The sequence below is a fragment of the Canis aureus genome, chromosome 6, assembly GCF_053574225.1.
Source record: "Canis aureus isolate CA01 chromosome 6, VMU_Caureus_v.1.0, whole genome shotgun sequence".
Lineage (NCBI taxonomy): Eukaryota > Metazoa > Chordata > Mammalia > Carnivora > Canidae > Canis > Canis aureus.
In genome coordinates, this window is record NC_135616.1 from 73,573,603 (window position 1) to 73,592,658 (window position 19,056).

Genomic DNA, 19,056 nt, shown 5'->3' on the forward strand with positions numbered 1-19,056 from the left:
CATGCTGGCTCAATCCCTGAGATCATGACCTCAGCCAAAATGAAGAGTCGGATGCTTAATTGACTGAGCCACCCAGAAGCCCCACTGCCTATCTTATCTTTAAAAACAAACAAAAGAAATTAGTGTGAGGAATGTTATTTTGTGATTAACATGTTTATCTGAATTAATGTAAATGAACATTTCTTAATTCAAAGATAGTCTGTGTTCCTGTAGAGAAATATCCAATACAATCAATGCTCCCAAATTACTTTATGAAGCTAGTGCAATTCCAATCAAAATTGCACTTTTTGAGTAAAAATGAATCTAACATTCTTCTCGAAGAGCCAAATGAATTGCAGTGAAGATGTATTTGAAGGATCAAGTAGGTTTACACTAGCCCGTATCCAAACACACTATAAAATGTAATAAGTACACAGTATGATAATGGCATAGGAATGGAAAGATCAATGGACAAGCACATTATTTCTGACTTTATTTTTTTTTTCTGACTTTATTTTAGACTTTACCATCTTTAAGTTTTCATTTACAAGGGGATTGAGTACCTTGAAAATTTGGGAATGAGAGACAGTTTATAATCAGATTTGGGCCATCTACATGTTGTTTTTATTTTATTATGTAGTGTCTTTCTGTTGCATGTACTCTCCTAGCAGACTCTCTGCTAATGTGTGTTATTAGATATAATTTAGGACGGAAAATAGAATAGGGAGTTTTCAACTCCCATGGGGGGCCTTGGGATTGATTTGATTAATGTACTGTTTTCAATCCATTTCATAGCTTTCTGGAAGCAAAATCTAAACTCCTTCCAGAAAAGATACCCAAAAGAGCAATGGCCAGTATTGGAGAAAGCAATTTAAGAAGGTAGAAGCCTTCTTAACTTCCAGAGTTCTCTGGGCAGACCGCCTCCCTGGGAAGATAGCCACACCTGTTACTCTTCAATGTTAAACACCAGGGATTTGGAGAACTCAACCTGAACTGGGTGAGAGAAGACTCTTTTTCTCACTGGGGAGATTTCTTATCTCCTTGTGCAGGGATTTTTCTCTAACCCTCCTGGTGTCTCACTCCTTAAGCTAAGATAAGAGGGAGTAATTTACCTGATTAGTAGATTTTGAAAGACTTAATCTTGCTAAACTCATCACTTTTCTTTTTATTCTCCTAGGAACTAGCTGCCTGTTGAAGACAGGATATTTCTCTGTAAGTCTGGATGTCTTACCTTGGAAAGACGAGCTCTTGAAAAACCCTTGGATGCCCTTGCCTGTGACTCAACAGTTACATTAACTTTGGGGATTCAGTTAGCAGGGCACGTTTGGCTTCCCCACTAAGCTAATCCTCTAACACACCCATCACAATAATACAGGTAATATTTGTCTCCCATCTGCCCTACTGGTTCTTATTTCTCAATTTTTTTAGAACCCAAATAGCCAAGAGGGTACTACATACATATGGGACCTCTTCAGATACTTCCAACAATAGTATTTGGTACAGGTGGCTTCTTGACCTTTCAAGTTAGGTAGTCACCACATGTTCTATAGAACATTAGTATCTCTGATGCTAACAGATGTTGTCTATAAAAGGATTACATGGTTAAATATATAATTCCAGGTAAAGCAGTATAAAATAGGTATCTTTACTGCAGGACTTCTTGAAGCTTTTTTTTTTTTTCTTCTTGAAGCTTTTAAATGGAAATATCCTCTGTGAATCTTAATGAGGGAATAGATTATTCAGCATCTCTTAAATATATATGTATCTGAAAGGATTGTTTTCTTCAAGAATTCTTAAGTATTAGTGGTCCATAGAACACATTTAGGGAAACGCTAAAAGCTTCCATGAATAGCATTGGTCCAACTGGTGGTTTGCTAAGAAAAAACAAAAGAGAAAGAAATTACTACCCAGGCAACATACAAAACTAAATTACAGATGAATTTTAAAAAGTAAAAAAAAAAAAAAAAGAAGAAGAAGAAAGAAGAAAATATAAAATAAAATATTGGTGAATATAAAATCTCAGAGCATTGAAGATTTTCCAAACATTATAGGAAAGAAAGAACCGTAACAGAATAATAGACTTAATTTATCTAACATTAGAACTTTTCATAGATAACAACAACAAAACACACGGTAAATACAGGGGGAAGCAAGTAACAAAGCAGAAAAAAAAAAAGATATTTTTAAGGATGTGTGGAAATGGTTTAGTATGTTTAATATGTAATCACTTTCACTAGTGAACAATAGGAAGATTAATGTTCCAAGGTATAAAATAAGAGTACAATTTAGCAGTTCACAAAAAGATCACTGTGGAAGGGCATATCTGATTTCAGTGGTTGTCAAAATTGCAAGTAAACGTTATAATAAGACATAATCCTTCTTTATTTTTTAAAACTTTATTTTTCTTTTCCACATTGTTGGTTCTGGGAATGTAAATGGGAAGGTATAACTTTTCTGGGGAACAGGTTGACAATATGTTCAACAGTCTTTAAAATGTACATAATCTCTGACTCAGCAATCCCACCTCTAAAAATGTATTCTAAAGAGATGATTGCAGATGCTTGAAAAGATTTATATTCGAGCACAGCCACTTTATCATTGCTTATAATAACAAAAATGGAAATATCCATAATGTCCTATAATAAATGTGATAAATTCATGAGCTAGAATACTATGCAGTCATTAAAAATCATGTTGTACAAGAGCATTTAACAGTGTGGGGACATAATGGCACAGTAAGCGAAGAAGCATGTTTTAAGGCTAGAAGTACCAGAGACTCCCACTTTACTAGAAAATATATAGAATGAAAATGGCTATATATTAAAATCCAAAGTGATTATATCTGGTTAGGTGGGATTACATGTGATTTTTTTTCTTCTTTCTATTTTACTGGATTTCCCCATTCTCCTGCAATTAAAATGCATTGCTTTTTTTGCAAGAAGGAAAAAAAATAATTTCAGAAGGATTATACTAGTAAAGATTGCATTTTACAAAGAAGGAATAGTGTGCCCCCCTTACTAAACTATCATAATTGTGAAGCATTAGCCTACCAAGTTTTTAAATGATAGGGATCATGACTCTACTGCATTGTACACAGCCAAAAACAATTTAAACACTTAAATCAATATCATTTATAGCACAAATTCCTCAACAATCTCCCATAGATTTGCATGATCTGAAGGAGTGCCCTTTTGGGTGTTTTTTTGTTGGTTTTTTTTTTTTTTTTTTTTTTTTTGCCTTTTGGGTGTTATATGGACTATGACAGTTACACATCTTTAGGTTACAAGCGTGCAAAACCATAAGTCAAACCATTTTCTGATATGAATAAGCTTTGTAATTCCAGACTTCCCAAGTAACCCATGAAGTCCACATTTTATGGTCAGTTCAACCAGAACAACCATCAGCCACTGCCCCCCCCCACCGCCCCACAAAGCTGCATTTAAACTATCCACATTATCTGAACATCTCTGCAACCATGAGATCTGTTTACTTGGAACCTAGGGATAAAGAGTAGTGGAAAGGAAAAGAAAATTGTTGTACTCAGATATCTCATATAACATAACAGTGAGGGTGAGACCTTCGATACTTTGGATAGCCTGAAAAAGATTGTGTTGGATCCAAAGTGGAAACACTTACTCGGTGTCTCTGGCATTCTCCTATTATGCTCGGTGGGGCCATGTCATTTAAAGCTGTTTCTTTCTACCTCTGTCTCTTTTCAAGCACATCTGCAGAATTAAATTCCATGCACTGATAGGGATGCTTTCAAAAGCTCAGAATCAATTCTTCAATCATTCCACTTTCTTAGCTGTGATTAAAAACATGTGTCCCCTAATTAAGCTAATGAGAAATTGTTAATTGGCATGAAGCCCCCCTCTGTGCACACTTATTAATGTCACCGTTACTTTGACAGGAGAAAGGATCAGAATCAAGGGCAGAGAGTTCTTAAGTGACTTCAACATCGGACTTATGTACAAGAGCTCCATTTATAAAGTGAGGGCTGCCCTTTCTAGGACCTGCATAGAGGAATAAGGAATGCCACTTTTCTCCTGATTTCATAAGGAAGCAGAAGAAAGAGATGTAATAGGACAACAGTTGATAAGCTGATTTCTTTTTTCCTTTTCATAGAAATGATGAAACTCATTCTTTCATCGGCTTTCCATGCAACAATGAATCTGTGTGGATGAGGTATAGCTAGGCAGAAATGCATCCCCCTGAAGGACCACCAGGAAGGAAGGAGCCTTCCTTAGTTATTCAGCTCACTGTTGACTCAGCTAGTTTCTTCTAGCCTCTAATGAAAAATACCATTGCAAATTATCCTGCACCCAAGGTGCCTTGTGGGTGGGAGGGGTATACTTTGGCAGTGGAAGCATGTGCTTTGATAAAATTATTTTTCCTATGTTTTTTATTATTTCAATTTGGGAAATACCAGAGCTTTTTTTTTTTTTTTCTTAAGATTTTATTTATTTATTCATGAGAGACACACACAAAGAGAGAGGCAGAGACATAGGCAGAGGGAGAAGCAGGATTCCTGCATGGACCCCGATGTGGGACTGGATCCCAGGACTTCAGGATCACACTGTGAGCCAAAGGCAGATGCCTAACTGCTGAGATGCCCAGGCATCCCAATAGCAGAACTTTTTACCTACCTAGTTTGTCCCTAGCTTTTCCTGTATACCTTTGCACACAAAAAATGATTAATTCTCAAAGTCTTGGAAACTTCTGAAGATGTACAAATGTCCTACAGTGGGGAGGTTGGGCAGGACTTGTGGTGGATTTTCAAGAGACCCTTAAGCAAAACAGGATGCGACAGATGAGGAGAACTAAAAGTATATGAATTTATCTTTTTGTTCAGAGCAGCTAGGTCCAGAAGATGGAGTTTTCTATGTAGAATAAGCCCAAATTCAGGACCTAGATTGATCTTTTCAGAAAGGGATAAGCTTAATAACTCAGGTTGCCAACAAAATGCCTAAGAGAAGCAATGGATGTAGGGAAGCTCTGAGGCCACAGCTGAAAGTCCAAGTTATGAATCATTGGTGATAGGAGATAGAGGCGAGGAGCCTCTGCTGACCTGAAGCCTCCCTCTCTGTCACCTGCCTGAAGCCAGGTGATCTTGTTGATCATCACAGGAGGGAAAGAGAACTTTGCAGTTTGAAGGCATGTGAGTCACTGCTGGAATCCTGAGATGTCACAGCAGCAAGCTGGCTCCCTGACTGGGTGTGTGGGGCAGGTTACTCCTGGGGCATTAGTTTCCATGAATGATTTGGTGAGAAAAGGGGAAGGCCTGTCTGGAGGAGGAAATAATTTTCCCTCTACCCTTCTAAGTTCTTAGCTGAGCTACTCCCCCCACTCCCATAATAAAAGATAGATTAATAGGAGAAAAACAAATGGAAGTTGAATACTATGTACTATATCTCCTTTATATATGAGAGCAATACAGGAAAACTGGGTCGCTCCCAAAATGGCCCCAGCCACTGCCTTAAATAACATCTCCAGCTACAGACCAAAGATGTTGGGGGGTGGGGAAGCCGGTTAAGGAGGTTTCCAGGAAAAACACAGTCAACAAGGTCAATGTTGTGGTGCAGATCTAAATCCTAGACTTCTGCATTGAGTTTCTAGAGATTTAGAATCCTCTTCATCCTGGTGTAGATGAGTAGAAAACACCCTTATTAATGAAGATTTCCTGTATAAATGTAAATGTCTCTTACACAAGGGTAACTTCTACTCAGTTTTCAGAGCTTTTCTTATGTCTGCAGTTTCTTAAAAATAACTAGCTTGAGATAATCCTTATGCCAAAGAGACACATTTTGGGGTGGCAAATTCTGTTTCCCTTCACCAGTTAAGGACAAAAGTGTTTCAGGGATCACAAGTAACAGGTATGAGAATGTGGTAGTAATAGGTAGTGTATTCCCTCCATTCAATGCCACGGACTATGTGTGAGTCCAGAGAGACTACAGCTGATCATTGAACAACATGGGAGCTAGGGGTGCTGACCCCCTGCACAGTTGAATATCCACATATAACTTTGGACTCCTCCAAAATTAACTACTGGTAGTCAACTGTTGACTTGAAGCCTTACCAATAGTGTAGGCAGTCAACTAACCCATATTTTTGTAAGTTATAGGTATTATGTACTGTATTCTTATAATACAGTCAGCTAGAGAAAAGAAAATGTTATGAAGAAAATACATTTACCATACAGTCCTGTATTTATCAGAAAGAATGCACATGTAAGTGGACGTGCACAGTTCAAACCGGTGTTGCTCAAGGGTCACCTGTTTTTGATGTGGATTCTGAGACTCATGCAGAGGGGCAAGAAGCACCTTCAGTGCCCCTGGCTGGGAAAGCAGGACAGTACATGGTGGAGAAAGGCATTGTCTTGACTCCCAGCAGAGTTTGGCATGGCTGGGGAAATGGCCTCAGGCATAGGCACTGGGCACAGAAGCAGCCTGCGGAGCTGAGGGCCTTGGCAAGGAGTGCTGGGCAAGAGAGGAAGAAGTCTGAGGCCACTGTGTGATGGTTGGAGCTGTCAGGAAGCCCACATGTAGCAAGCAAACCTGGAGGGCACTGTGGGAAAGCAGACGTCCCCATGTGTCTATTGGGCTGAGAGGCCTGGAGGGATTTTAGTCCCACCCTCCTGCTGGGAATGGTGGTGGTGAGTGGGGAGAATTCAGGCAAGACTAGATGTGAGGTCCAAAGAGGAGGAGGGGTGCAGGACCTAGATCACCGTCACGTGATTGCAGTCTTGGATCATGCCATGCAATCCTGGCACGTGCACCTGAGGTTGTATTATTTCAACCCATTTATGGTTTTCCTTCCTTATAATCTTGCCTTGGGAACTATAAACACAAAATTCAATCAGTGGAGCTTCCATTAGCTTCTATCTGGTACATTAAGGGGAAAGATAAGCACATCCCAGGATGGGCTTCCTGAGTATCAGCTAAGGGTCCACAGAAAGAGGAAAGGAAGGCAGAGAGTGAGATTGTAGGGGTGGACAGGATGTCCTTGGCACTCTCTTCCACCTCCTGCCCCCAGGAATTTGTTGTTTAACCGAAGAGTTCTATCTTATGGCCAGAAGGCAGGTATAAATGTTTTATAATCTAGTTTTGTAAATCAGTGAATCTGTTCATTTGCGCTGAAAATGTTTAGTTCAATCAATAATAGATGGCATGGGGACCAAATAGGTCATGTTTTGGGATTCATCTGAAGCAATTCCTTTCTTTTACTTCAATGCTTGCCAGAGGGACAGAGATGAGATGAGATGATGTATACGAAAGTGTTTACAAACTCTAAAGCATTCAGAAAATAGGCTGAAATCTGCCGAGAGTAGCAGAATCGTCAATTTTTAAAGTGAGGATGACAAGCCACGATTTTAGTAGTTCCAAAATTCGGTTAGTCTCAAGTCTCCAGATGCATTCATCACAACTCCACCAGAGACAGGGCTGCGTGCCATGGTTTCGGTGTCCATGAGTGCATCTGGCCTGGCAGAGAGGCAGAGCTGACCAGGAACAACAACAACAAAAAAGTTGGTTATGCTTCAAACACACAACAAATGTGTGCATTTACCTTAAAAAAAAAAAAGAGAGAGAGAGAGAGAGAAGGTTTTGAGATACGTTCTGGATGAGTTATTTTTATGGACACTTACTTTAGCCTATTTTTTAAAGAGATGAAGACTTTCTATCTTTCACTAAATCTGTTCCAAACTTAGCTTAGAGCTGCCTATTCCTATCCTAATGTTCTCAGGTCCTTTAACAGGCCCTACCTTCCAAGAGAGAGGACATAAGGGGGCCAGGCTCTGGGCTTCTGTCTTCTTCACTCACTCTTCAAAACCTGTTTGCTTCTTATTGTTGCTTTCTTTTCTTCAGTCATCATCTTTAGACGGTTTATATCTGGATCTCCTTTTTGGTTACCATAGCCGCCTATGGATGCTCTCTTTTTGGCTACTAATTACCATTTAAGTCCTGTGTTCACTGTACACTTCTGGAACCCCAGGTTGGATCAGACACTGAGGTCTTGGAAAGAAAGTTTGGACAATTCCACTCCTTGATTCTAATTTCCAAGAGTAGCAGCTGGAGAAGCTCCAAATTATATCCTAAGTCAAGGGCAGGTGCAGAATATAGACATCTCCACTGCACTCACTTCAATAGGGCTGGGATAGTCATCTATGGGTCCAGATGGTACAATGTGGGTATGAGACATTTTATTCAGGTCACACAGGCATGAAGGGAAAGTGGCCCAGGTAAGATTATGAATACAAAGTCCGTGACTCCTAGGCCTTCTCACCGAAGAACAGGAATCCATGCTGTAAAATCTTCTTCTGAGTGTCTCCAGCAACTGATTCTGCCCTGATTGCTCTGCGCGGCCACTCTGAGAACTCCTGTGATGACAAGAACAGATCAGTAAAAGGGAGAGCAGAGAAGCCAGAGTGGCCACACTCCGGTTCATTATGGTTGGCTGCTTTTTGCCCCAGAATGAGGCCACAGAATTAAGGAAGGATTTCTTCCCAACTATTGAGAAGTGCCCTCTCACTGGCATGAATGATTGGGCTCCAGTGGGTATAGTGCCCTTTTATATTCTTCTTTCAAACTTAGAATCTAGCTTCTCAAGTTCTGGGTCAGTGTTTGACCTACACTCCTGCATGTTCCTTCAAAATCTCTCTGCTCTGGCCACCATACACACATGTTCTGGGAGGAGCTGGGTCCTGCAGCCCATTGGGAGCCTGCCTTCATGCCAAAGCAAACTTTCCTCCCAATTTTTCAGAATTTTGACCAAAGAGTGGACAAACTATCCATTCTTTCCAAAAATATCAATGGAGCTCATTACATGCTAGGCAGTGCTCCAGACATTGAGGATACAATAATGCACAAAACAGACAAAAATCCTCCCTTCAGTGCAGGTCAAGGGGAACAGAATGAGGCAAACACGTGGTGTGTTAGGCTGTAGTAAGTGCAATGGGGAGAAATAAAGCAGGCAAGGTGGACAGACAGTGCTGGCTTGGTCATGGCACATTTAAACAAGACAATTAAGAAAGCATCGCCAAGGAGGTGACTTTGGGGCAGATTTGAAGGAAGTGAGAGATGAGGATATCTGGGGGAGTGTTCTGGGCATAGGGATGGGAGATGGCAAGAGCCCTGAGTTGGGGGCAGTCCTGCCACTCCCCAGGGACAGGTCCCCGAGGACAGGGCAGCTGAAAACCAGTGAATGAGGGGGTGCATGTGGAACAGGTAGAGAGTTCAGGGAGGGATCTGGGCGGGACAGTGGTGGCAGTGGAGACCTCATGATACCTCTCAGGCTCTGCTGTGGAGAATAAAGAGAAGGGTGGAGGCAGGGACAGCGGGGCGGTGGCAGAGAGACCCGGTAGGGCTACTGTAGTGATGTGGGTGAAGGATGCTGCTGGTTTGGACTGCACATGGGCCAACAACAGAGGACATGATAAAAATGGATTGGTTTTGAATATATTTTGAAAGTGAGCCAATAGGATTTGCTGATGGACTAGATATGGGATATCAGAGAGAGAGAGAGAGAGAGAAAGAGATCTCTTTTGCTAACTCTCCCAAGAGGTCTTAGGGTCTGTGGGTGGCCTGTCAGTTCAGAACAGACCTTGAGATTGCAGATGAGGCTCCCACCCTCCCTGCCAGCCTCACTGTGCACTCGGGGTAGACAGGACTCTTGTGACCCCAGGCAAAGCACAAGGATTAGATGACAAATCGCTGGATATAAACGTGTTGAGTCTGGAGTCATAAAAGATTATCTCCCTTCCTCGACCTACAAAGATACGCCTTCTTTCATGTGGTGCCAGTGGGATTTTCAGAGGGGCCCCTCGTGCCCAGCTTCCTTACAGTCCTGTAACAGGAGCCCTGAGGTGGGCCAGTCGCTGCTCCCTCCCCCAAGCCCTTCGACTCCTTTCCTCTGGACACCCCAGGAATCCGAAGTCATTACTTTTCCAAAGCAGGAGCGTTTCTGATCTTCCTTGCACAGGGTAGAAAATAGTTAGTTTTATTAAAGTACTCATGAAAAAGGCCAAGTCACTAAGAGAGAGAGTTGAGGGAGAGACCAGGGGCCTCAGGCTTCTGGAGAAGCAGACTTGAAGCGCTCCCAGTGGCTGGGCCTGCCCGCGGCCTTCCTGGGCAGCCACTGCGGCCTTTCTGCTCGCATCAGCGCCTGCCCACCTCCCCTTCCTTCCTCACAGGTAGCTTTGCAACCTCATTTCAGCCTGTTGGGATGAGATGCCAGCGCTTGACAGGAGCCAGGTGTCCGCCAGCAATCTGGCGCTGGGCCCCAGCCAGCTCAGCTGCGACCTGGAAGGAAGGACAGGTCATGGGGCTCCTGCGGCAACAGGTGTCTCCCAAGCAAACCCGGGGCTGGGGGACCTTCAGCTTTGTCAGCGGCCTCCATGCTCCCAGATGCAGTGAAACACCCTTGGGGGGTAATTCGAGGCCTTAAGATTAGCCCCCCCATCGAGCCCCCTGAGTGGCTCAGCCGATGAGCGTTGGCCTTCCGCTCAGGGCATGATCTGGGGTCCAGGGATTGAGTCCCCCATCAGGGTCCATGCAGGGAGCCTCGGCCTGTGTCTTTGCCTCTCTCTCTCTGTGTGTCTCTCAGGGAGAAATAAATAAAATCTTAAACAAAAATTAGCTTCCCACCTCTTCGATTGTGTAATGTGAGGCTGCCTTTCTCACTGCCTGGAAGGCAGCGCTGGTGTAAGCAAGGCCAGCTTCAAAAGCTCAGCTTTGCATCCCGTTCACTCCTGGAGGGCACCGCCCCCCCTTCTTTCCTCTGCACCCCCTCCGCCCCCCACCTCTCTTTTTGAATGAATGGGAATATGGAAACCTTTTGAAAGGATAACCAGCACCAACCACACTTGACTGGAATTGAATGGGGGCAGGCAGGGCCGAAGCAGCTAAGAGATGCGGCCTTTCTCTTTGCCAAGCAAGGATTTTACAAAGCAGTGAGGTGGGGAGGGGATGAGGGGAGCCGGATCCGATTTCTGAAGGGTTGGAGCAGCTGTGAGCTTCTGCATATGAATAGAGGCTGACTGTACAAAGCCACCAACCCCTGAGCGAGAGGCCATTTGACTACACCAAAGGGAAGAAGGAAGCTGGGGGGTGGGAGGGGGGGTTGAGCGAAATAATAAAGGTTGTATTAAAATGGTGAATAATGGAATTCAGAGGTTATCACCAGAGTTGAAATGGAATCTGAGGTTCTCACTTTCATTCTGTCTTAAGCCGTTGTGCACTGCTGATGTGGTTTATTAAACAGCTGTCCCCACCCAGGCCCCCGAGGCAGAGGCATTCAATAGGGTGGAGAAGAAATTCCAGTAGAGGCAGAGACACAACTGGTTTCACCACAGGTTCCCCAACTGCAAGTGCCTTCCCATTCTCTCACTCCCCGCTATCAGGAAATAGGAAAGGAACCAAAGAATAAGAAAGCGACTAAATGAATAGGACAAGTACATAACAGAGGAAGAATAGTCTTGTCAGAAATGCTAGGGTTTGGGGTTTCTTTTCCCCCCTTTCCACAATTAGTTAAAAATATCTGGTAAGCCAAGTAAGTTCCATGCTGTGAAGTACACAAAGACAGATGCTGCTGTCGCTGCCTTTTTCGGGGACTTAGAATCCAAGGTGACATCTGAGTTGAAGGATGAGTGAGCTTTGCCAGGATAGATCATGGAGGAGGGTATTCCCAAGCAGAGAGAATAGAGAGGCATGCAAAGCTTTACTGTCCATGAGGCCCGAGTGCGAGATACTCCATAGGCAATGGTAAGAAATGGCAGGAGGGGACCTGGAAAGACAGGTTGGGGCAAAATGGAGAAGCTCCCTGATTGCTATCCTGTGGCATTTGGGTATGATCTGGGAGGAAAGGTGGATCCTTGAAGGGTTTTAATCAAGAAGGAATCAGATTCACCTTTAAAGGACCTCTTTAGTTGCAATGGGGAGGACAGGTTTAAAGGAGGCATGACTAGAGACAGACAGGGGGACAATTAGGGGACTTGTCCAATAGTCCAGGTGAGGCATGGGCCCAGACTCCTCTTCGGGAGAGATGGACCCCAATCCTCCTGTTGTGCCCAAGATTGCGAATCCGAGAAATCACCAAGGAGCCGACACCGATGCAAGCGCACGAGGGTTTATTTGCAAGCTCGAGCTTGGGTCCAAGTGTACCCAACACAGCAGAGCAGGGACTTGGACCCCGAAGTGGGTTACAGCTGGGTTTTTTATAGGCTGGTCTAGGGGAATTTCAGGAGGAGTGGAGGAATTTCTCAAGTTCTGTTTACATTCTGATATGGGGCTTTCAAGGGCATTGAGCTCTGTTCTTATTCTAATATGGGACTTTCTACCACAGGCTGGGCTCTGTTGTCTCTCTGATATGGGATTTTCTGCTGAGGGCAATTCTGAGCTCTGTTGTCTTTCTGATATGGGATTCCCTGCCAAGGACATTGAGTACATTCTGCAGTTTTTCCCATAAAGTTCAGCTCTTATTCACAGGGGCCTAAGATGGCTGTACTTGTGCTAATGCTAAACTTGAGGTGGGATGGCCTTAATTTTTCTTGGCCTCCACACTCCCAGTCTAGTTTACACCCCCTGGCTTGGAGTCAGAACAGCAACTGAAGCCCTCTGCATAACCAGAGGTGTTTGAGGGGAGGTAGCAGGAGGGGCAGCTCACTGGAGATAAACAAAGCCCTAAAAGCAGAGTGTTCCGGAGGATATAACTGGGTGCATCCAAAGCCTTGGCAGTCCTAGAGTCAGGCAAGTTTTATTTTTTTATTATTTATTTATTTATTTATTTATTTATTTATTTATTTAGAGAAAAAGGGGGTGGGGGAAGGCAAAGGGAGAGGAAGAGAGAGAATCTTAAGCAGACTCCATGCCCAGCATGGAACCCAAGACAAGGCTCAAACTCACAACACTGAGATCATGGCCTGAGCAGAAATCAAGAGTAGGACACTTAATGGAATGAGTCATCCAGGTGCCCCGAGTCTGGGCAACTTTTTGAAAGTGCCCAGCAGCATGTACTTTGGAAGAATTTGATTCCCAATTTAAAGCTAGATAATAATTATCTCCAGTTCTAAAATTCCTTGAATAATATGGCTTTTACTTCTATTCACAAGTAGATTTAACAATCTCTTATGATGCTATGCTATTTAATCTTTAATTACATTATTATTTTAGTATCCAGAAATGAGAAACACTTGATACGCCTTAACATTTTTTAATTCCAGAGAGAAAAGAAATTAGATTGTTAACTTTTTTCAATAAAAAGAAATAAAATACCTTAAATCAGCCTATTCTTTCCCTTATAGTCTTTTTTTTCAGCAAGTGCTACATGATAAAATAATTGTGTAATTAGAAATAAATGGCTTACAAGAGCGATATTTTGTTCTAAAAGGTGTAAGTGTTCTGTATCCCCTTTTAAAGGTGCTCAATTTGTGCTGAAAAGAAGCAGGGAATGTAATTTTGGAGTGAGTGCACTTAATAAGTTTGGCGACTAAGATCTTCCCATTGGTGTGGTTCCCACACTTCCTTATTTCAGGAGCTGTTTGGAAATGAGGTGAACCATCTCCCTCCAACCTAGCTTTGGTTATCCTGGGACAAGATGATAACTTTGGGTTGTCATGTTTTTTTCTTTCTATGAGCAGATCATGAAAGAACTGGAGAAAGCAGTTGCTAGCTTAGATTTTTTTTTTTCTCTATGATTGCTACGGCTTATAAAAGTGAGATTTGTGTTGTTGTTCTTGTTTTGATAATGGTTTAATAGCTATAGTACATTGACTTTTTTTTTTTTTACATTTGCTTAATAGATTAAAATTCTGATTCTGATTGACTCATTCGGTGACACCACTAAGTTTACATGCCAAGGAAAGAGAGAAGAGGGATGGGCACAGGGAGAGGTGAATAAGGCAATTACAATTTATCAAACAAGAGTACAGAATTTCATTTTTCATTCTAAGGCAGGGACTAGTTCATAAGAGTGAACTGTCACATGGGTAAGCCTCTTTCGACTTTTCTAGGACACCTACTTACATATTTGATTCTGTGACTTAGGAGGGCAGTGACTAATGCCCACTTGCCTGGGGGTGGGGGTGGATCTTGGGAGCACTCTTCAGCCCTCCTGAACAAAAGAGCATTATCCTGAATGGATCCATCCCTCCCAGGGGTATTGGGATGAGTAAATGACATAACAGATGTGAATGCATTTAGAAAGTAAAGGCGATATATAAATGCAAGAGATTCTTAGTTTTTATTACAGAGATCCATCCTGTCCTGCCACATTATGATAGCATAAGCCCTATTAGCTACATACATTATAATAATCTATTATCGGCAGAGTCAGCCTTGGGTGGTAACAGCTGGCTTTGACTATTACCATAGAATCTGTTGGAGATATGATGGATGAAGTACGGCTGGCAAGAAATGAGACTGGTTAGTATGTGTTACCTGTGCAAACTAGTCTTGGTCCCCTTCCAGCTTTGTAAATTCCCCCTGAAGAACCTGTGTCTTAAAAGAGGATAGGTGAGCTGGACTGGATGGAATATCAGGCTTGAGGGCCAAAGTTCTGGTTTCTAGACCAGGTTGCTCCACTTATGAATTAAGCAAGATCTTTCTGGTTAAGAAGGGCCTGAAATGCTTCTCATGGCGAGCCTCGCTATGTCATGAACGAATTGGTGGGCTATGTTGGTGCATGCCGAGCCCTTCAAATGCCAACCGCTGGCAATTGTTTTATTTTAGAGGAACAAATAGACTGATCCTTGGGATATATTTGAAATTCGAAAACTTTTTTTCATTCATTCACTCATCAACTATAAATAGTAAACATTTAGTTGTACCAGGCCCCAGCTTTAGGTGCTGAGGTTAGAGTAGAGAACCAAACAGAAGAAGTCCTCTTTCTCTTCAGGTTTACATTGTAGTGAAGAAGGACATGTTAGTTTCTCATAGTTGCTGTAATAAATTATCACCAACTGGTGGTTTACAACCACAGAGATTTATTCTCTCGTAGTACTGGAAGCCAGAAGTCTGGAGTCCAGGTGTTGGTGGGCTCATATTCCCTTCATCCTTTCTTTGTCTTTTCCAGTTTCCGGGGGCTGCTGGTATTCGTTGGCTTGTGGCCGTGCATCCTAATCTTCAAGGCCACCATCTTCAAGTTTATTTCTGCACTGTCTTCATCTGGTCTTTTCCATGTGTGTCCAGTCTCCCTCTTCCTCTTGTTTATACGTGTGATTGCATTTTGGGTCCATGCTGACAGTCAGGGATAATCTCCCCAATTAAGAATTCTTAACTTAGTCACACCTGCAAAGATGTTTTATCCACACAAAGTATATTTGCTGCTTCCAGGGTATAGGATGTAAATCTCTTTCAAGGACCTATATTTCTACCTACGAGTGTGATAGTTAACATAGGCAGGAAGAAATACAATATGTCAGATGGCGTTAGTGCTAGAGAAGAATAAGGATGTTAGGTGTATTTGGGGTAGAGGTGGGGTATGAGGAAAGGCCTTGCTGAAATGCCAAAATGCTGATCTCAGCAGGAACCCACAGGAAGGGAGCCAGCAAGCTCTGCAGATGGCTGGAGGAAGCATCATTTATGCAAAGATACCACATTAGTAGAAGCAATGTTGTTTCCCCCTCACTTGCAGCCTGGTTTCCTAGAGAAGTATGGCCCCCTGGTCATCCTAGTCAAGCATATTCTGAACCCTAGTTTAACTTCTGGTCCTGATTTCTTTTCTTTTCTTTTCTTTTCTTTTCTTTTCTTTTCTTTTCTTTTCTTTTCTTTTCTTTTCTTTTTTTTTTCTTTTCTTTTCTTTTCCTTTCTTTTCTTTCTCTTTTCTTTTCTTTCTTTTCTTTTCTTTTTTTCTTTCTTTTCTTTTTTTTTTAAGATTTTATTTATTTATTCATGAAAGACACACACACACACACACAGAGAGAGAGAGATAGGCAGAGACACAGGCAGAGGGAGAAGCAGACTCCATGAAGGGAGCCCAACGTGGGACTTGATCCAGGGTCTCTAGGATCAGGCCCTGGGCTGAAGGCAGCGCTAAACTGCTGAGCCACCTGGGCTGCCCCTGGTTCTGATTTCTTGATCAGACCATGACCCTCTGTCTGGATAAGTCTGGAGCACTCAGAGTTACAGATTTAATATCTTACAGGAACTTCACAAAAATGGCCATGGAATCCTCAGTCCTCTGGTGTCTCACCCAACTTCTAAAGTAGGGAAGCTTAAAACTTGACAGATACACATCATCTACTTCCTTGGTATAGGACCTGTTCTTTTCTTTTAAGGCTTCAGATATATTGGTTCTCTTTCTCTTCTTTCTTTCCGTAATTCTCTCCTCTTATTAAGAAATCAGAAACGCTCAAAATTCTTTTTAACCTATATCGTAAAGGAATCCTCTAAAAATATTTCTAGCTTGTATTTAAACTAGTTAAATGGTTTCTCCTCAATTCCATTGATCTTTTTTCAATTTAATCCTTGCAAGGACTCCCATCAGATGGTTAACCACTTAACCATTATTATCTTTATTTTATAGATGAGGAAACCAGAGACTTTGAGAGACTTAGTAAATGGCTTACATTCTCCTGGCTCATTAAATTCTATGCCAACGTGAGTCTAAAGCCTTTGTCCTTACCTAGCACATTGAATAGGCAGGGAAGGCATCCTATGTCATGAATGCTGGACACCCATCCCCCCTTCCTTCCATCCCTGCACCCAGCAGAGACTTTTCTAATTTTAGGAGTCCCATCGGAGATCTCTGGTGGTATTTTCAAAATCCTCAGAGAACGTGTATACCTAATGATAAACGGTTGACTTGATGGTTTCACACACAGTGACTTTCCTGATCCAGACAACACACAGCTTGCTTTTAGCTGCTCCGAACCAGCTCTTCTGGCCGTGATGATTAGAGCTTTGCTGCAGAGGAGCCTACGAGGGCTGGGTGACACCCACAGATAAGCTAGTCATCAAAGGGCTCCCGCTATTAAAAACCACATCGTATTCGTAGTCCAGAGCTCATAGGTTTTGCCTGTGGCCCTCTCACCTGTTAAGTCTCCTCCAAAGAGATGCTGTGGCTCAGAGGAAGAGAATCATTTGACAAGGCGGAGCATCAGGATGGCTGTCTAGGAAACCCGTTGAAGTCCCCTTGGCTGGAACAAATGCATCTCTTAGCATGGCCCATCATTTTGATATTTTTTTGACAATTTCTAAATGTGTACAGAAACAACCTGCCTCCCTTTATATTCATGTATTCCAGCACATAACGTCTGATTTTCTGCATGGCGGGAGTCAACCAAGCGCCCACTCTCCATTCCCCAGTTCACCGTTTTAATGCATTTCATGATTTTGTTGCTTTGGTGTGCATTTCAAAATGACACATTTGATCAGTTCTTTAGGTAATATTGATGTTTTGCCCTTTTAAATGTGTCATTTGATTTTCTGATGTTATTCTCCATCTGCTTTGGTAACACTTTCATTTAGTTGCAGCTTTTTATTGGGTCCCCAAAGGTTTATATAAAGGAATCTGACTTGAGGGTATTTTATTTTATTTTATTTTAAAAATGTTTTTTCCCCCCATTCTTTGCTCTTTCATACCCTCAACTCCACCTTTGCCAACCTATGTCCTCTCTCTTTTGCCAGCCCCTTCTCCTATCACCCCGCCTCTTTAGGCTCTTTTTAAAACACTGTGAATAAATCCTTCACTACAAGAGCCTCAAATGCTGGCCTTTCCTCAATCATATTTAAGTATTTCATTGTATAAGGCCCATTGCCTTGCCTCTGTTGTTCCCTGTGGATTCAATCAAAGAGCAATTTTTAAAAAGCAGGTACAGGGAGCGGGCTGATGTTTTACATTTCTGACATGTTTGTATTGCCCTTGTTGAAAACATTTCCAAATGGTAATTCCAAATTTTCGAAGGCAACAACAAAACTCCAGTAAGGTCTGTTCTTTCTTCATTGCTTGACTTTTTTTTTTTTTTTTCCTTTCTTTCTTTTACCCACTCTGATGGTATTTACCTTACATTCTTGGCAGGTTAATTTCCACATTTCTGACCTCTTAACCTCTTCTTCAAATACAGTAATGCAGATGTTAGAGACATATAACAGCATTGAAAGACTGATGGAAAGTGAGCATATGCCAATTTCTTCCTTGTGAAATATCTGAAAAGATCTGAAGGATGGAGTCAAATAAATAATAAAACATACCTTTGTTTTATGTTTACAAATGTCATCATAGAGCATCTCGAAGCTTAGATTCTGTGCAGAGTGGCCATGCAATCTATGAATCCACCACTTTAGGTTAGAAAAAGTCCCCGACATAGGGGACTCAAGATTTTTTCCTTTAAGAAAAGACATTGTATTACAAATAAGAAGCATGAAGTAAGTCACTATCAAGTATTGTTTGTTTCACTGGAGAGAGCTAAGGATCTATTAGCTTGTGGGAATGAACATAAAGCTATGGGATTATGAAATCATTATGTCTTCTATGGAGGGAAAATGGAAGTGGGTAGACAAATTCACATAGGCTTAGCTCTTGGTATAAATGGGATTGGCCAAATTTGTCTTTAGGTTCATTCTGTTTTCTCCCCTTCCTTTTGAAATAATTTATGTACCCACTGCCCCCCTAAGTTTCTGGTAAAGAAGAATAGTGCAATGAAGAGAGTGTGGATTTTGACATAGAAATGACTCAAATTTGGATATGAGCTCTTGCACCACCACATTGCACACCTACACTTCGGAACTTATTTCCACATCTAAGAAAATTAGGTGAGTATCATCTACTTCCCAGGAGGAGGCTGATGCCATTTCCTGGGACGATGGAACATGCCAAAAATGGAATCCCAAGGCACGCTGCACTCGCAGTGGGAGTTCACCTGGGAGCAGCAGCAGTTCTGATCGTGATTCCTCACAGGCAGGGGAGGAATTCCTCCTCAGCTTAGCAGGGGAGACATATTACAAGCTTAGCCAGGGCAGCCAGGTGGACACATATCAAGAGCAACCCAGGGTAGAGAGGCAACTTGCAGACTCAAATGGATAAGATTAAGACTAACTCAAGGAAAGTGGCCAGATATAAAGACAATAGAAGAAGAGATAGGAATTT

The 19,056-nt window shown here is 42.2% G+C and overlaps 1 long non-coding RNA gene across 3 annotated transcripts in view; it reads right to left on the bottom strand.

Moving 5' to 3' along the window:
• Positions 1-576: 576 nt before the first annotated feature.
• LOC144315272 (uncharacterized) overlaps positions 577-19,056 on the bottom strand; it is a 29,847-nt gene continuing 11,367 nt past the window's right edge. For 2 of the 3 annotated variants that reach the window (XR_013381020.1, XR_013381018.1), the window contains 2 exons: positions 18,162-18,295; positions 8,121-8,353 (listed from right to left, as the gene is read on the bottom strand). This is a non-coding gene — a long non-coding RNA (uncharacterized LOC144315272). Of the gene's footprint in view, positions 1,854-8,120; positions 8,354-18,161; positions 18,296-19,056 lie in introns of those variants that run through there. The other variant, XR_013381019.1, reaches the window with a different exon arrangement.